Below are 17,704 nucleotides of genomic sequence, written 5' to 3'. Positions count from 1 at the left end.
GCAGGATACTCTGAGCACAGCCCAATCCAGAAATCTGACAGTGGCTTCTGATTAAATTCAAATTTCGAAGAGGCTCTCTTGTTCAGATATTGGTAAGTGGACTGGAGGCAGGGCATGAAAGTTGTTTGTGTCATCTGTTTCGGGAAAGTACCTGTGTAATTGCGCACCCATCTCACTCAGGTGCTTCGCTATATCACATTTGGCATTGTCCGTAAGCTTGAGTTAATTTGCACACCAAAAAATCATACAATGATGGAAAGACCTGTGCGTTGTCCTTCTTAATGCAGAGAGAGAAGAGCTTCTACTTCTTAATCATAGCCTCAATTTTGTCCCACAGATTGAATATAGTTGCGGAGAGTACATGTAATCCTAGATTCAGATCATTCAGGTGAGAAAAAACATCATCCAGATAGGTCTTTCGCATGAGAAACTTGTCATCATGCGAGCGGTCAGACAAGTGAGAATTATGGTCAGTAAAGAAAATTTAAGCTCGTCTCTCAATTAAAAAAAACGTGTCAATACTTTTCCCCTTGATAACCAGCGCACTTCTGTATGTTGTAAACGCGTTACATGGTCGCTACCCATATCATTGCATAGCGCAGAAAATACACAAGAGTTCAGGGGCCTTGCATTAACAATGTTAACCATTTTCACTGTAGTGTCCAAAACGTCTTTCAAGCAGTCAGGCATTCCCTTGGCAGCAAGAGCCTCTCGGTGGATGCCACAGTGTACCCAAGTGTCACGGGTGTCATAAGGAGAGGACCAAAACGCAGCGGGAATATGTACACTCATCTTCTTTATTACAGACATAGAAGGGAAAACCCAAAACAAACATGTATACAAAACACAACGATGAATAACAGGCCGGTAAGGCACAAAACTATACACAGCACAATTTCCCACAAAATCCCATGACAAACACACCCCTAATTATAGGACCTTCAATCAGAGGCAACGATAGACAGCTGACTCCAACTGAAGGCCCCAACACCAATTAACAAAACATAAACTACAATAGACTAGATAGAACATAGAAAAACACTAACATAGAACATAGACTAACAAACCCCGAACCACATAAACCAAACACCCCTCTACCTAAATACATAGCCCAAACCACATGAAACAAACCCCCCCTGCCACGTCCTGACCAAACTATAATAACAAATAACCCCTATTACTGGTCAGGACGAGACAGTACCCCCCCCCCCCCCCCCCCCCCAAAGGTGCAGACCCCGGATGCACCTCACACAAATAACCCAAAACCCCCCCCGGACTGTAGGCAGACTCACTCGGTGCCGGACAGTAGGCCGTCTCACTCGGTGCCGGACAGTAGGCCGTCTCACTCGGTGCCGGACAGTAGGCCGTCTCACTCGGTGCCGGACAGTAGGCCGTCTCACTCGGTGCCAGACAGTAGGCCGTCTCACTCGGTGCCAGACAGTAGGCCGTCTCACTCGGTTCCGGACTAGACACTGTTGCCGAACACTCTGGACGAGGTACTGTTGCCGGACACTCTGGACGAGGTACTGATGCCGGACACTCTGGACGAGGTACTGATGCCGGACACTCTGGACGAGGTACTGATGCCGGACACTCTGGACGAGGTACTGATGCCGGACACTCTGGACGAGGTACTGATGCCGGACACTCTGGACGAGGTACTGATGCCGGACACTCTGGACGAGGTACTGATGCCGGACACTCTGGACGAGGTACTGATGCCGGACACTCTGGACGAGGTACTGATGCCGGACACTCTGGACGAGGTACTGATGCCGGACACTCTGACGAGGTACTGATGCCGGACACTCTGGACGAGGTACTGATGCCGGACACTCTGGACGAGGTACTGATGCCGGACACTCTGGACGAGGTACTGATGCCGGACACTCTGGACGAGGTACTGATGCCGGACACTCTGGACTGGGACTGGGCTGACGCACTGGAAGCCTAATGCGTGGGGCTGGTAGTGGAAGTACCAGACTGGGGACACCCACCTCAGGGCTAGTGCGGGGAGCAGGAACAGGACGAGTTGGACTGGGCTGACGCACTGGAAGCCTAATGCGTGGGGCTGGTAGTGGAGGTACCAGACTGGGGACACGCACCTCAAGGCTAGTGCGAGGAGCAGGAACAGGCCGATTTGGACTGGGCTGACGCACTGGAAGCCTAGTGCGTGGTGCTGGTACTGGAGGTATCAGACTGGAGACACGCACTTCAAGGCTAGCGCGAGGAGCGGGAAACACTGGACCGTAGAGGCGCACTGGTGGTCTCGAGTGCAGGACTGGCACCGCCCGTACTGGCTGAGTGCCCACTTCCCCCTGGCAAATGCGGGGCGCTGGCACTGCGCACACCGGCCTGAAAATACTTGGCCTCGCCACAGTACGCATTACCCCTAAGCACGGGACCTGTCCAGTCATATGTTGCCTAAAAAAAAAGCACGGGATTTGGCTTGGGGCTTAATCCTCGCCCAGCCAAACTACTCGTGTGCCCCCCCCAAAAAAAATATTGGGGCTGCCTCTCGGGCTCCCTTAACTCCTCCATAGCCCTGGAAATGCTCATCCTCATCTCCGGACATGTCCATCCTTCTTCCTCGTGCTCCTTACCCCGCTGCTTGGTCCATTTGTGGTGGGAGATTCTGTCACGAGTGTCGTAAGGAGAGGACCAAAACGCAGCGGGAATATGTACACTCGTTCTTTATTACGGACAAAGAAGGAAAAACCCAAAACAAGCACGTATACAAAACACAACGACGAATAACAGGCCGGTAAGGCACAAAGCTATACACAGCACAATCTCCCACAAAATCCCATGACAAACACACCCCTAATTATAGGACCTTCAATCAGAGGCAACGATAGACAGCTGCCTCCAACTGAAGGCCCCAACACCAATTAACTAAACATAGAACTACAATAGACTAGATAGAACATAGAAAAACACTAACATAGAACGTAGACTAACAAACCCCGAACCACATAAACCAAACACCCCTCTACCTAAATACATAGCCCAAACCACATGAAACAAACACCCCCTGCCACGTCCTGACCAAACTATAATAACAAATAACCCCTATTACTGGTCAGGACGTGACACCAATTGGCGTCGGGAGCAACTGCTTGCCATGCCACTGATGCGTCGTGAAACAGTGTTGTTTGATGGAGCCATTGTCTGTATAGTTTTTGGGGTCTTTTCCCTCAGCATTGTCCCAGCCATATCCACTGCAGCAGGATGAATTAAGTCCTCCACAATAGTATGGGGCTTGCCTGTCCTAGCCACTCGGTAGCTCACCATATAAGACAACGTCATTCTTATTAATGGTATATTTTGCTTTTATACATGTCTTACTGCTCGAAAGTCGTCTTAATTCTCGCTCAAAAACTCCTGTGGCTTATTTTTCAAATTGACATGTTTTGTTTCTAAATGTCTGCGCAAGAGTGAAGGTTTCATCGAGTTGTGAGATAGTACTTTTGCACATATAACACAATGTGGCTGAGGAAAGGTATGAGGGCACAATGTGAGACCCAAATGCAGACACAGGAGAGATGGTAGAGCTCCTATATTTATTATAACAAAGGGAGTAGGCAAAGGCAAGGCGGGGACAGGCGAGAGTTCATAAACCAGGTTGGAGTCCAAACAGTACCAGACGATAGGCAGTCTTGAGATTAAGCCAGGCAGCGGTCAAAAACCAGATCCAAGTCCAAAAACAATACAAGGGGATAGGCAGACTGGTAGTCAGAACAGGCAGAGTGGTCAGGCAGGCGGGTTTGGAGTCAGGACAGGCAAGGGTCAAAACCAGGAGGACTAAAAACAAGCAGAGACTGGGAAAAATAGGAGCAAGGAAAAACGCTGGTTGACTTGGCAAACAAGGCGAACTGGCACAGAGAGACAGGAAACAGGGATATATGCGCTGAGGATAATAAGCGACACCTGGAGGGGGTGGAGACGATCACAAGGACAGGTGAACCAGATCAGGGTGTGACAGAAAGGCACTACTCCCAATATAAGTGAACCCCAAATGTATAGCCCCGTTGGAAAATATAAATGTACTGTTTGAAAATGTGAAGACATTTTTCTTGTATGAAAAAAATATATATAAAAAGTATTTTATATGTGAATCACATTTTTATTTGGTGTACCCCCGACAGCATTGCGCGTACCCCTGGTATTCCCAGTTTGGAAATACCTGCTTTAGAGAAACCTAAACTTACACAAATAATAAGCTGTAAGTTTGCTGAAAGTCATTTTTTTATTTATAATCAGTTTGCATGAAAAAATATTAATTGTGTGCTCTCCACAATGTACACGTCTTAGACAAAAAATGCTTATTGAACAGCATTATCTCTTCATAATGAGCAACATCTGGTGGTAGAATATACACTACAATCCAGATATCAAATTAGTCCCTCACACCCTACACTGAAAGTCTGAAAGTCAAACATGTGCTTATTTGTTATAAAAAAATTGATTAATTAATGAATGATATAGACGTACAAGACAAACCTACAATCTGTAAGTATGTATTTAATATACTGCTCAAAAAAATAAAGGGAACACTTAAACAACACATCCTAGATCTGAATGAAAGAAATAATCTTATTAAATACTTTTTTCTTTACATAGTTGAATGTGTTGACAACAAAATCACACAAAAAGAATCAATGGAAATCCAATTTATCAACCCATGGAGGTCTGGATTTGGCATCGCACTCAAAATTAAAGTGGAAAACCACACTACAGGCTGATCCAACTTTGATGTAATGTCCTTAAAACAAGTCAAAATGAGGCTCAGTAGTGTGTGTGGCCTCCACGTGCCTGTATGACCTCCCTACAATGCCTGGGCATGCTCCTGATGAGGTGGCGGATGGTCTCCTGAGGGATCTAAAGCATCCGCCAACTCCTGGACAGTCTGTGGTGCAACGTGGCGTTGGTGGATGGAGCGAGACATGATGTCCCAGATGTGCTCAATTGGATTCAGGTCTGGGGAACGGGCGGGCCAGTCCATAGCATCAATGCCTTCCTCTTGCAGGAACTCCTGACACACTCCAGCCACATGAGGTCTAGCATTGTCTTGCATTAGAAGGAACCCAGGGCCAACCGCACCAGCATATGGTCTCACAAGGGGTCTGAGGATCTCATCTCGGTACCTAATGGCAGTCAGGCTACCTCTGGCGAGCACATGGAGGGCTGTGCGGCCCCCCAATGAAATGCCACCCCACACCATGACTGACCCACCGCCAAACCGGTCATTCTGGAGGATGTTGCAAGCAGCAGAACGTTCTCCACGGCGTCTCCAGACTCTGTCACGTCTGTCACGTGCTCACTGTGAACCTGCTTTCATCTGTGAAGAGCACAGGGCGCCAGTGGCGAATTTGCCAATCTTGGTGTCCTCTGGCAAATGCCAAACGTCCTGCACAGTGTTGGGCTGTAAGCACAACCCCCACCTGTGGACGTCGGGCCCTCATACCACCCTCATGGAGTCTGTTTCTGACCGTTTGAGCAGACACATGCACATTTGTGGCCTGCTGGAGGTCATTTTGCAGGGCTCTGGCAGTGCTTCTCCTGCTCCTCCTTGCGCAAAGGCGGAGGTAGCGGTCCTGCTGCTGGGTTGTTGCCCTCCTACGGCCTCCTCCACGTCTCCTGATGTACTGGCCTGTCTACTGGTAGCGCCTCCATGCTCTGGACACTACGCTGACAGACACAGCAAACCTTCTTGCCACAGCTCGCATTGATGTGCCATCCTGGATGAGCTGCACTACCTGAGCCACTTGTGTGGGTTGTAGACTCCGTCTCATGCTACCACTAGAGTGAAAGCACTGCCAGCATTCAAAAGTGACCAAAACATCAGCCAGGAAGCATTGGAAGTGAGAAGTGGTCTGTGGTCCCCACCTGCAGAACCACTCCTTTATTGGGGGTGTCTTGCTAATTGCCTATAATTTCCACCTGTTGTCTATTCCATTTGCACAACAGCATGTGAAATGTATTGTCAATCAGTGTTGCTTCCTAAGTGAACAGTTTGATTTCACAGAAGTGTGATTGACTTGGAGTTACATTGTGTTGTTTAAGTGTTCCCTTTATTTTTTTGAGCAGTGTATATGAGTAAGATGATATCTGCAAAAATGAAGGTAATAATATACATTATAATAAATTTTTTAAACATTAAAATACATTTTACAAAAATGCTCACAATACATTAAGTGTGTGCCCTCCGGCCACTACTCTACTACAACACACAATCCAGGTGTACGTGTGTATAGTGTGTATGTTATGTGTGCTTCTATGTGTTTGTACCTGTGTTTGTGACTCTTCACAGTCCTCGCTGTTCCATAAGGTGTATTTTTATCTGTTTTTTTTATCTGGTTTTACTGCTTGCGTGAGTTACTTGATGTGGAAAAGAATTCCATGTATCCATGGCTCTATGTAGTACTGTGCACCTCACATAGTCTGTTCTGGATTTAGGGACTGTGAAGAGACTTCTGGTGGTATGTCTTGTGGGTGTCACACCCTAATCTGTTTCACATGTTGTTGTGCTTGTCTCCACCCCCATCCAGGTGTCGCCCATCATCCCCATTATCCCCAGTGTACTTATACCTGTGTTCTCTGTTTGTCTGTTGTCAGTTCATTTTGTTTCGTCAAGCCTACCAGCGGTTTTTCCCGTGCTCCTGTCTGTCTCTAGTTCTGGTTTTCTATCTTTCCAGGTTTTTGACCATTCTGTCTGCCTTGACCCTGAGCCTGCCTGTTGTTCTGTACCTTGTTATTCCACCCTGGATTACTGACCTCTGCCTGCACCCCTGTTTTTGTAATAAACTTTTGTTACTTCAAAGCTGTCTGCATCTGGGTCTTCTCCTGAGGCTTGACAGTGGGGTATGCATGGGTGTCCGAGCTGTGTGCTAGTAGTTTAAACAGAGAGCTCCATGCATTCAACATGTCAATACTTCTTACAAAAACAAGTAGTGATGAAGTCAATCTCTCCTCTATTTTGAGCCATGAGAGATTAACATGCATATTATGGTTAGCTCTACTTGTACATTTAAGGTCCATCTGTGCTGCTATCTTTTGGGTCAGTTGTAATTTTCCCAAGTCCCTCTTTGTTGTACCTGATCAAACGACTGGACATTAGTCCTCTGCAACAAAAATAGGGCCTGTAGGACCTGCCTTGTTGATATTGTTGTTAAGAAGGCAGAGTAGCGCTTTATTATGGACAGACCTCTCCCCATCTTAGCTACTGTTGCATCATTATGTTTTTAACATAACATTTTACAATCCATGGTTACTCCAAGTTTAGTCTCCTCAACTTGCTCAATTTCCACATTATTCATTACAAGATTTAGTTGAGGTTTTGGGTTTAGTGAAGTAGCTGACGTGTATAGTGTTGACTCATCTGCATACATAGACACACTGGCTTTACTCAGAGCCAGTGGCAGGTCATTAGTAAAGACAAAAAAAGCAAGGGGCCTAGACAGCTGCCATGGGGAATGCCTGATTCTACCTGGATTATGTTCGAGGATACCATTAAAGAACACCCTCATTAAATAACTCTCAATCTGCAGTGTACCAGGGAGTGTAAAACCATAACATATATGTTTTTCCAACAGCATACTATGATTGATATGTCAAAAAACCCACTGAAGTCTAATAAAACAGCTCCTACAATCTTTTTATTATACATTTCTCTCAGCCAATCATGAATTTGTGTAAGTGCCGTGCATGTTGAATGCCCTTCCCCATAAGCGTGCTGAAAGTCTGTTAATTTATTTACTGTGAAATAGCATTGTGTCTGGTCAAACACAATTTTTTCCAAAAGTTTACTAAGGGTTGGTAGCAGGCTGATTGGTCAGTTATTTGAGCCAGTAAAGGGTGCTTTACTCTTCTTGGGTTAGCTTCCCTCCAGGCCACTGTCATGTTGGTATGAAGGGATTCGGGAGACAGACGCAGGAATGCATAATAGTTTTTTTTAATTGTACCCAAATTACGGCGTGCCGTGTAAAGGCACGGGGATGAAGACCAACCAAACACTAAACATAACACAGGGTTGAAACCCAAACAAAAGAGCGAGGAGTACCTCGAATAAATAACACGCGCACAATGCTTAAAACCTAGGTTGAGACCTGTAATCATCTGCGCAATCCACAATGGAATGAAAGCAAAAACACACAGCACAGGTACTCACACGCACCAACGGAGATTGTAACAATAATCGACCGCCCAATGGAAACCAAAGGGCACATATATACAAATACAATCAGTGGGAATAGGGGCCAGGTGTGCGTAATGAAAGTTCAGGAGGGATCCGTGACAGCCTAAGGGCACACACATTTTGGTAAGCTTAGATCGAAAAGATGGCAAATGGGAGTGGCAATATCGTCCGCTGTCATCCTCAGAAATGTTCCATCCAAGTTGGCAGACCCAGGTGGCTTGTCATTGTTGATAGACAACAATCATTTTTTCACCTCTTCCACACTCACTTTACGGAATTCAAAATTACAATGCTTGTCTTTCATAATTTGATCAGTTATACTTGGATGTGTAGGTTCAGAAATTGTTCCTGGCATGTCATGCCAAAGTTTTCTAATCTTGGCAACAAAGAATTGGCAATTATCTTTGTTTCATACTGTAGTTTCTTCTTCTTTTTGTCTGTTTAGTCACATGATTTCTCAATTTGCAGTAGGTTTGCCAATTGCTTATGCAACCAGACTTATTTGCAATTCCTTTTGCCTCATCCCTCTCAACCATAACATTTTTCAATTCCTCATCAATCCACAGAAATTCAACAGTTTTACAGTCATTTTACAGTCAAATCAAATCAAACTTTATTTGTCACATGCGCCGAATACAAGTGTAGACCTTACCGTGAAATGCTTACTTACAAGCCCTTAACCAACAGTGCAGTTAAAGAAGAGTTAAGAAAATATTTCCAAATAAACTAAAGTAAAAAAGAATTAAATAATAAAAAGTAACACCATAACAAAACAATAACGAGGCTATATACAGGGGGTACCGGTACCGAGTCAGTGTGCGGGGGTACAAGTTAGTTGCGGTAATGTGTACATGTAGGTAGGGGTGAAGTGACTATGCATAGAAAATAAACGAGTAGCAACAGCATACAAAACAAATGGGGGGGGGGGGGGGTCAATGTAATAGTCTGGTGGCCATTTGATTAATTGTCCAGCAGTCTTATGGCTTGGGGGTAGAAGCTGTTGAGGAGCCTTTTGGTCACAGCCTTGGCGCTCTGGTACTGCTTGCCGTGTGGTAGCAGAGAAAACAGTTTATGACTTGGGTGACTGGAGTCTCTGACAATTTTATGGGCTTTCCTCTGACACCGCCTATTATATAGGTCCTGGATTGCAGGAAGGTTGGCTCCAGTGATGTACTGGGCCGTACGCACTAATGGGTGCATGCTCATTAGTAACTGAAGTAAGCAATTTTATAAATGTGTCAAGTGCAGTGTCTGGTTGCTCCTCATTACACACCACAGACCAGCTAATATTCTTTACGTCATCAATATAGGAATCACTACAAATCCTCTTGTAGGACATCTTATACACAAATATTAGGTCCAGCCTTTGGAACTTTGGTTTTCCTAGATATGGCTACTATATTGTTATCACTACAGCTGATGGATTTGGATACTGTTTTACAGCAGATTTCTGTAGCGTTAGTAAAGATGTGATCAATACATATGGATGATTTCATTCCTGTGCTGTTTGTAAATACCCTAGTAGGTTGACTGATAACCTGAACCAGGTTGCAAGCACTGGTTACAGTTCGAAGCTTTTTCTTGAGTGGGCAGCTTGATGAAAGCCAGTCAATATTTAGGTCACCCAGAAAATATACCTCTCTGTTGATATTACACACAAAGCTCATCACTAAGCTAAGGACCCTGGGACTAAACACCTCCCTATGCAACTGGATCCTGGACTTCCTGATGGGACGCCCCCAGATGGTAAGTGTAGGCAACAACACGTCTGCCACGCTGATCCTCAACACTGGGGCCCCTCAGGGGTGCGTGCTTAGTCCCCTCCTGTACTCCCTGTTCACCCACGACTGCATGACCAAACACGACTCCAACACCATCATTAAGTTTGCTGACGACACAACAGTGGTAGTCCTGATTACCGACAACGATGAGACAGCCTATAGGGAGGAGGTCAGGGACCTGGAAGTGTCGTGCCAGGACAACAACCTCTCCCTCCATGTGAGCAAGACAAAGGAGCTGATCGTGGACTACAGGAAAAGGTGGGCCGAACAGGCTCCCATTAACATCGACGGGGCTGTAGTGGAGTGGGTCGAGAGTTCCTTGGTGTCCAGATCACCAACAAACTATTATGGTCCAAACTCACCAAGACAGTCATGAAGAGGGCACGACAACACCTTTTCCCCCTCAGGAGACTGAAAATATTTGGCATGGGTCTCCAGATCCTCAAAAAGCCCCCAAAAATTGTCAAAGACTCCAGTCTCCCAAGTCACTACCGCACGGCAAGTGGTACCGGAGCGCCAAGTCTAGGACCAAAAGGCTCCTTAACAGCTTCTACCCACAAGCCATAAGACTACTGGGCAATTAATCAAATGGCCACCGGACTATTTACATTTACCCCCCCCCCCCCCCCCTTTTGTTTTTACATTGCTGCTACTCACTGTTTACTATCTATGCATCACTTTACCCCATGCCTACATGTTCAAATTACCTCAACTAACTTGTACCCCCGCACATTGACTCGGTACCGGTACCTCCTGTATATAGCCTTGTTATTGTTATTTTATTGCGTTACTTTTTAGAATTTTTTTATTAGATTTTATTTGGTAAATATTTTGTATTTGAACATAGACCACAACACCACCCCCGTTGGCATTTCTGTTTTTTCTGTAGATGTTAGAACAATGTATTGCTGCCACTATATCATCTAAGGTATTTTCTAAGTGAGTTTCAGAAATAGTCAGTATATGAATGTTATCTGTTACTAGCAAGTTATTGATTTCATGAACCTTGTTTCTTAGGCTACATATGTTAATGTGGGCTATTTTTTAGCACTTTTCTGGAATGCCTGATAGTTTTGACAGTTTTTTTTAGATCAGTTTTAATATTGCAGATAGATTGTGGATTTCATCAATGTAATTGTCCACATAATTTCCAATAATTTCCAATCCCCCATAGGAAAAGCAGCCAACAAGTGCATATGTGGGAACTCATATGTGGGAACTCCTTCAAGACTGTTGGAAAATCATTCCAGGTGAAGCTGGTTGAGAATGCCAAACGTGTGCAAAGGGTGGCTACTTTGAAGAATCTCAAATATCAAATATATTTTGATTTGTTTAATACTTTTTTCGATACTACATGTGTTATTTCATAGTTTTGATATCTTCACTATTATTCTACAATGTAGAAAATAGTAAAAATAAAGAAAAACCCTTGAATGAGTAGGTGTGTCCAAACTTTTGACTGGTACTGTATATATAAATATATATATTTAAAAAATATTTTCCTTAATTATTTTCCCCTGTTTTGATTGTTTTACATTAAAAGCAGTTCATAAATAATTATGACAAGTCTGTATGTATTATGACCACATAATAATGACCACATAATAATACATTGTACATGTACGCATATAAAGTGCATATGACGCGTTAAAAAAAGTATATGCTGTATTATAGTGTAGTGTTACATAAAGTGCATATAAAGGGTTAGCACATTTTTCATTATAACAATAAAATGTTGCAATACATAGATTCATTTCCCCCTGTGTGTTCCCTTCATCCTCCTCTCCATCACGAGGGCTTGCTTAGGTTGATCGGCCCGCCCCTGCGTCATGGCTGCCAATATGGTTGCCCCTCTCCTGCTGCCATCCTAGACATAGAAAGTGAGTTTACATTTTGGGGCCAGGATGGACACAGTCTCCTTCAGCCGCTCACTAAACCTGGAGGAGACAGAAAGGAGAGAGTCAAGGATAGTCGAGAGAAGGTGTAGTATATTATTGGGACACAGAAATGGCGTTTAGATACGAAAAACAATAGAGGCAGAAATTATTAACTGTTTTGTAGACATGGTGTTGAGACAGGGTTAGCTTTGGTATGGGAGTAGTCTCTCCAGACATTTGCCTAGGTCTGGGTTTCCGAGACTTGTACAGGAGTACAGTGATAACTCAGGGAAGGTTTTGGTCAATTGGGTTGACAAAAGTGAATACATAATGCAAAAGAGAGTTCTGGTAAGTTTGAGGTATCCTTACTTGGGGTGTTCTGTATAGACAGAGCCATCCACCCCCACATTGATGCATAGCTTGTCCAGTCCACGGTTGCCACGGATACAGTTGCCGATGGTTGCCAGGCCAGCAGCACACAACTTGGCAGCACGTTTAGACACCAAATACACTATCTCACAATCCACAAGACTGAATGGCAGCTTCAGACCAGTCAGAATCTCCTGGACTTTCCTGGCCACAGAAGGCAACAGACAGAGGGAATCAGTGGTCCAAAAAACATAACGCTATAAATAAATATTCTATAGACCAAGCAGTTTGTTTATAGTAACTGGAGATGTACTATAGTTGGGTTACCACTCCCTGACTGAAATGTGAGTATGGTAGCTTTTTCCAAGACCATGATGTAGTACACTAGCCAGGGTACCAGTCTGTTTAGCTAACATTCCACTCCTTGTACCCTATGTCATATGCCAAATATTAGCAGATTAGATTGTTTAGTATGGCAAGGAGTAGAATGATAGATAAAGACTGGTACCAGAATAGTGGTGCACAGTATGTCCCTGAACATCTGAAGTAACCAACATCATTTAAAAGAGGGCTAGGGGGTGCCAGCAAAAGTTTTGCCTAACAAAATCGAATTTGGTGGCATCTGTTGCACCCCAATTTGTTAGTCAATTAAGTAGCCAGCCACATGAGAGTTAGTAGTCAACTATTTAGCTGGCAGCGGGCAATTATGGAACACACTAAGTACAGCACGTTTGTGCAGAGCTCACCTCTGTTTCCTCTGTCTCTGGGCCTTAAAGCTGGCACTGATCTGTGTCAATGGCTCACCCCAGACCCTGTCATGGCACAAAAAAAGACATATTCTTCAGTTACTCATAGAGACAGGCTCTAAAAGGATGCAAACAAATAACAAAGGCTGTTGACAATGTCTAATGTGTGACATCTCATATCAATATCAATATACCCTCTCGTATCAACATCAATTATAGTAAACTGAGTCTCAAGGAGAAAATAATTTTAAAAGCATCACTTACTTTTCTATATCTGATATGTATTTGGTTTCAAATACAAATCCTTTGTCCACAGACAGCCTCTCAGAAAGCTATAGCTGGTTCAGTTTCATCAAGACCAGTCTGGCTATCTCTCCCAGGTATTTTCCACTGATCATCTTCTCAAACCAGTGTAAAGTCACTCGTATGCAGTGTCACAGATTCTTCCAATGTTCATAAGAGACAGGGCTGTTATTAATGAATATTAATTTTGAATACAGACGTTTGCTGAGCTTCACTGTTCAAAGTCTTATCAAACTCAGTCCAGATGAACTCTAAGGATCTGTCGTCTCCAAATCCCCCACATTCTGTGTTGATGCACATGCATCTGTCCTCCCCCTGCACTCTCTCAATATTCCTCATCTCCTCCATGTAGCACAGATTGTCCCTGGTACCTAGGTAGAGCCTTAGGAGAATCACTTTGAAGCGGACTTCCTAGGTCCCATATCCAATGGCTGCCAGCCCAACAGCGACCATTCCTCCACATAGAATATTTCCAGATCCTTGATACTCTTCTTGTGCGCTTATGGACTGCCCTCTTAAATTCAAACCAAAGGCTTTCAATTGGGTTCAAGTCCGGAGACTGAGATGGCCATTGCAAAATGTAGATTTAACCATTTATTTGCGGAATTTGATGTGTGCTTGGGGTTATTGTCTCGCTAGAAGTTTTACTTGAGGCCAAGTTTCAGACTCCTGGCAGAGGCAACCAGGTTTTTGTCTAAAATTTCCTGGTACACAATAGTGATTGTGTGATCAATAGTGATAGAGAACAAACTATCACTATTGATCACACAATCACTATTGTTTTATTTTCCCACTGAGACTTGAATAATGATTTAGCCAGTGGTGTTTCTATGGTACTGTGGTACTATACCTACCGATGATGAAGCCAATCTCATACGGCAGCTCTACACATGTACCCACAGGTAATCATAGTTGCCACTGTGTTGTTCAGAATGGCCACTAGAAACTGACTCAAATCCTGCAGGCAAAGGAAAGAGGAGTAAGGCTAGGAGCTCATTTGGCAAAACATATACCAAACATTAGGAACACTTTCATCCCTACTGTAAAATTTGGTGGTGGATCTTTGATGTCATGGGGCTATTTTGCTTCCACTGATCCTGGAGCACTTGTTAAAGTCAATGGCATCAAAAACTTTACCAAGTACCAGGACATTTTTGACAAAAACCTGGTTGCCTCTGCCAGGAGCCTGAAACTTGGCCGCAAGTAAATCTTCCAGCAAGACAATAACCCCAAGCACACATCAAAATCCACAAAGAAATGGTTAAATCTACATTTTGCAATGGCTATCTCAGAGTCCGGACTTAAACCTGTGGTTTGAATTTAAGAGGGCAGTCCATAAGTACAAAAGAAAGATATCAAGGATCTGTAAAGATCTATATGGAGGAATGATCTAAGATCCCTCCAAATGTGTTCTCCAATCTCATTAAACATTTTAGAAAAAGGCTCAGTGTCATTATCCTCACAAGGGGAGGGTGCTGGTACATTGAAAACATCCAATCAATTTGAGCACACAATACAGCTCAGTTTTTGTATTATTTATTTGATAGTCTTTTTTGCTCATCTTTATCAAGGGATCAAATAATTCCAGACCCCACTGTATGTTCGTTACATAAGAGAACTCACCAACTCCTTACTGTTGATGGTATTCTGTAGCAGACAGACGACATTTTTGCTCTCTGTGTCCTTACCCTCAAACCCCTTGGTCCATTTTTTCAACACAAACTGGAATTGAGAATCATATATAAAAAAGAACACCTGTCTATCTAAAGTAAGTGATCTTTTTAGTCCCTTAATACAACTTCTATATCAGATATGTTAACCCTTTAACCCTATTCTCAACCGGCTGGAAGAGCATGTTTTGACAATGGATTTAGAAGTGGATATGAAAAAAAATTTCACTTGAACTTGATTGGTCAACTCCCCCAGCCTTCCTGCATCAAGTGACATAATTGGTATACTTTGGGTTGCGGCAGTTCAGTGTTGTGGAACTCTAACTTTGCCTACTCAGAGGGCTGTCAGAAAACCAAAAATCAATCTCAGAAAACTTCAAATCAGTCACCAAAGATATGGGATAAAAGGCAGGAATTCATTTGTTGGGGGATTAATATTTCACCACTCCTGTTAGTAGAGACCTTGAAGATGATGAAAATAGATAGTTCAAATGTAAAAAAAACTCAAAAGCAAGAGATTTGTAAAAGATTTACTCAACCAGTTGGTTGATATGTCAGTCAAAAGTACTGTGGACTAAGAATAGGTACATTCATTTTTTTATTAAAAATACTTATTTTGGTTAAAAAGTACATGATCGAATTGTTGACAACCCACTATTTTAGACAACATACAGTTGAAGTCGGAAGTTTACATACACCTTAGCCAAAAACATTTAAACTCAGCTTTTCACAATTCCTGACATTTAAAATTATAGTTTTAGATCAGTTAGGATCACCACTTTATTTTTAGAATGTGAAATGTCAGAATAATAGTAGAGAGAATGATTTATTTCAGCTTTCATTTCTTTCATCACATTCTCAGTGGGTCAGAAGTTTACATACACTCAATTAGTATTTGGTAGCATTGCCTTTAAATTGTTTAACTTGGGTCAAACGTTTCGGGTAGCCTTCCACAAGCTTCCCACAATAAGTTGGGTGAATTTTGGCCCATTCCTCCTGACAGAGCTGGTGTAACTGAATCAGGTTTGTAGGCCTCCTTGCTCGCACATGCTTTTTCAGTTCTGCCCATAAATGTTTTATATGATTGAGGTCAGGGCTTTGTGATGGCTACTCCAATACCTTTACTTTGTTGTCCTTAAGCCATTTTGTAACAACTTTGGAAGAATGCTTGGGGTCATTGTCCATTTGGAAGACCCATTTGCGACCAAGCTTTAACATCCTGACTGATGTCTTGAGATGTTGCTTCAATATATGCACATAATTTTCCTTTCTCATGATGCCATCTATTTTGTGAAGTGCACCAGTCCCTCCTGCAGCAAAGCACCCCCACAACATAATGCTGCCACCCCTGTGCTTCACGGTTGGGATGGTGTTCTTCGGCTTGCAAGCCTCCCCCTTTTCCCTCCAAACATAACGATGGTCATTATGGCCAAACAGTTCTATTTTTGTTTCATCAGACCAGTGGACATTTCTCCAAAAAGTACGATCTTTGTCCCCATGTGCAGTTGCAAACCGTAGTCTGGCTTTTTATAATGGCGGTTTTGGAGCAGTGGCTTCTTCCTTGCTGAGCGGTCTTTCATGTTATGTCGATATAGGACTCATTTTACTGTGGATATAGATACTTTTGTACCTGTTTCCTCCAGCATCTTCACAAGGTCCTTTACTGTTGTTCTGGGATTGATTTGCACTTTTTGCACCATAGTACGTTCATCTCTAGGAGACAGAATGCGTCTCCTTCCTGAGCGGTATGATGGCTGCGTGGTCCCACAGTGTTTATGCTTGCGTACTATTGTTTGTACAGATGAACGTGGTACCTTCAGGCGTTTGGAAATTGCTCCCAAGGATGAACCAGACTTGTGGAGGTGTATATATTTTTTTCTGAGGTCTTGGCTGATTTCTTTTGATTTTCCCATGATGTCAAGCAAAGAGGCACTGAGTTTGAAGGTAGGCCTTGAAATACATCCACATGTACACCTCCAAATAACATCAATTAGCCTATCAGAATCATCTAAAGCCATGACATCACTTTCTGGAATTTTCCAAGCTGTTTAAAGGCACAGTCAACTTAGTGTATGTAAACTTCTGACCCACTGGAATTGTAATACAATGAGTTATAAGTGAAATAATCTGTCTGTAAAAAATTGTTGGAAAAATTATTTGTGTCATGCACAAAGTAGATGTCCTAACCGACTTGGCAAAACTATAGTTTGATAACAAGACATTTGTGGAGTGGTTGAAAAATGAGTTTTAATGACTCCAACCCAAGTATGTAAACCTCCGACTTTAAACCATATTTCATGACCCATGGGGTCAATTCATCAATACTCAGACTACAGGTTGCCTATAAAAGAATGCATATAATAGTAATAAAAAATGTAGTTTGTCCAGAAAACCATTTTGAAGGACATTGCACTATACACCACCTTAAAATGCATTAATTTCAATGTAATTAATTACTCGTGTTTGGACATACAAAAGTACCATAATTTGTTCAAATTTGACATCAGTCCTCATTTAACAATGCTTGCCTACCTATAAAAGCCATTGAATCAGACTTAAACTAATGCTTGTAATATTGTTGAGATTAGTAAAATTGCTATGCATATTTCCTTTCTAATATGGCATCAAATTGCTACGCAAACTATTTGCATTAACCCCCCCCCCCATTTTTACGCTGCTGCTGCTCTCTGTTTATTATCTATGCATAGTCACTTTACCTCTATCTACATGTACATATTCATATCAAATCAAATGTTATTTA

This window comes from Salmo salar, chromosome 13 (assembly GCF_965601325.2).
Source record: "Salmo salar chromosome 13, fSalSal1, whole genome shotgun sequence".
Classification (NCBI taxonomy): Eukaryota; Metazoa; Chordata; class Actinopteri; order Salmoniformes; family Salmonidae; genus Salmo; species Salmo salar.
The sequence above is the reverse complement of the archived record's forward strand: the minus strand, read 5'-3'. Positions refer to the sequence as shown.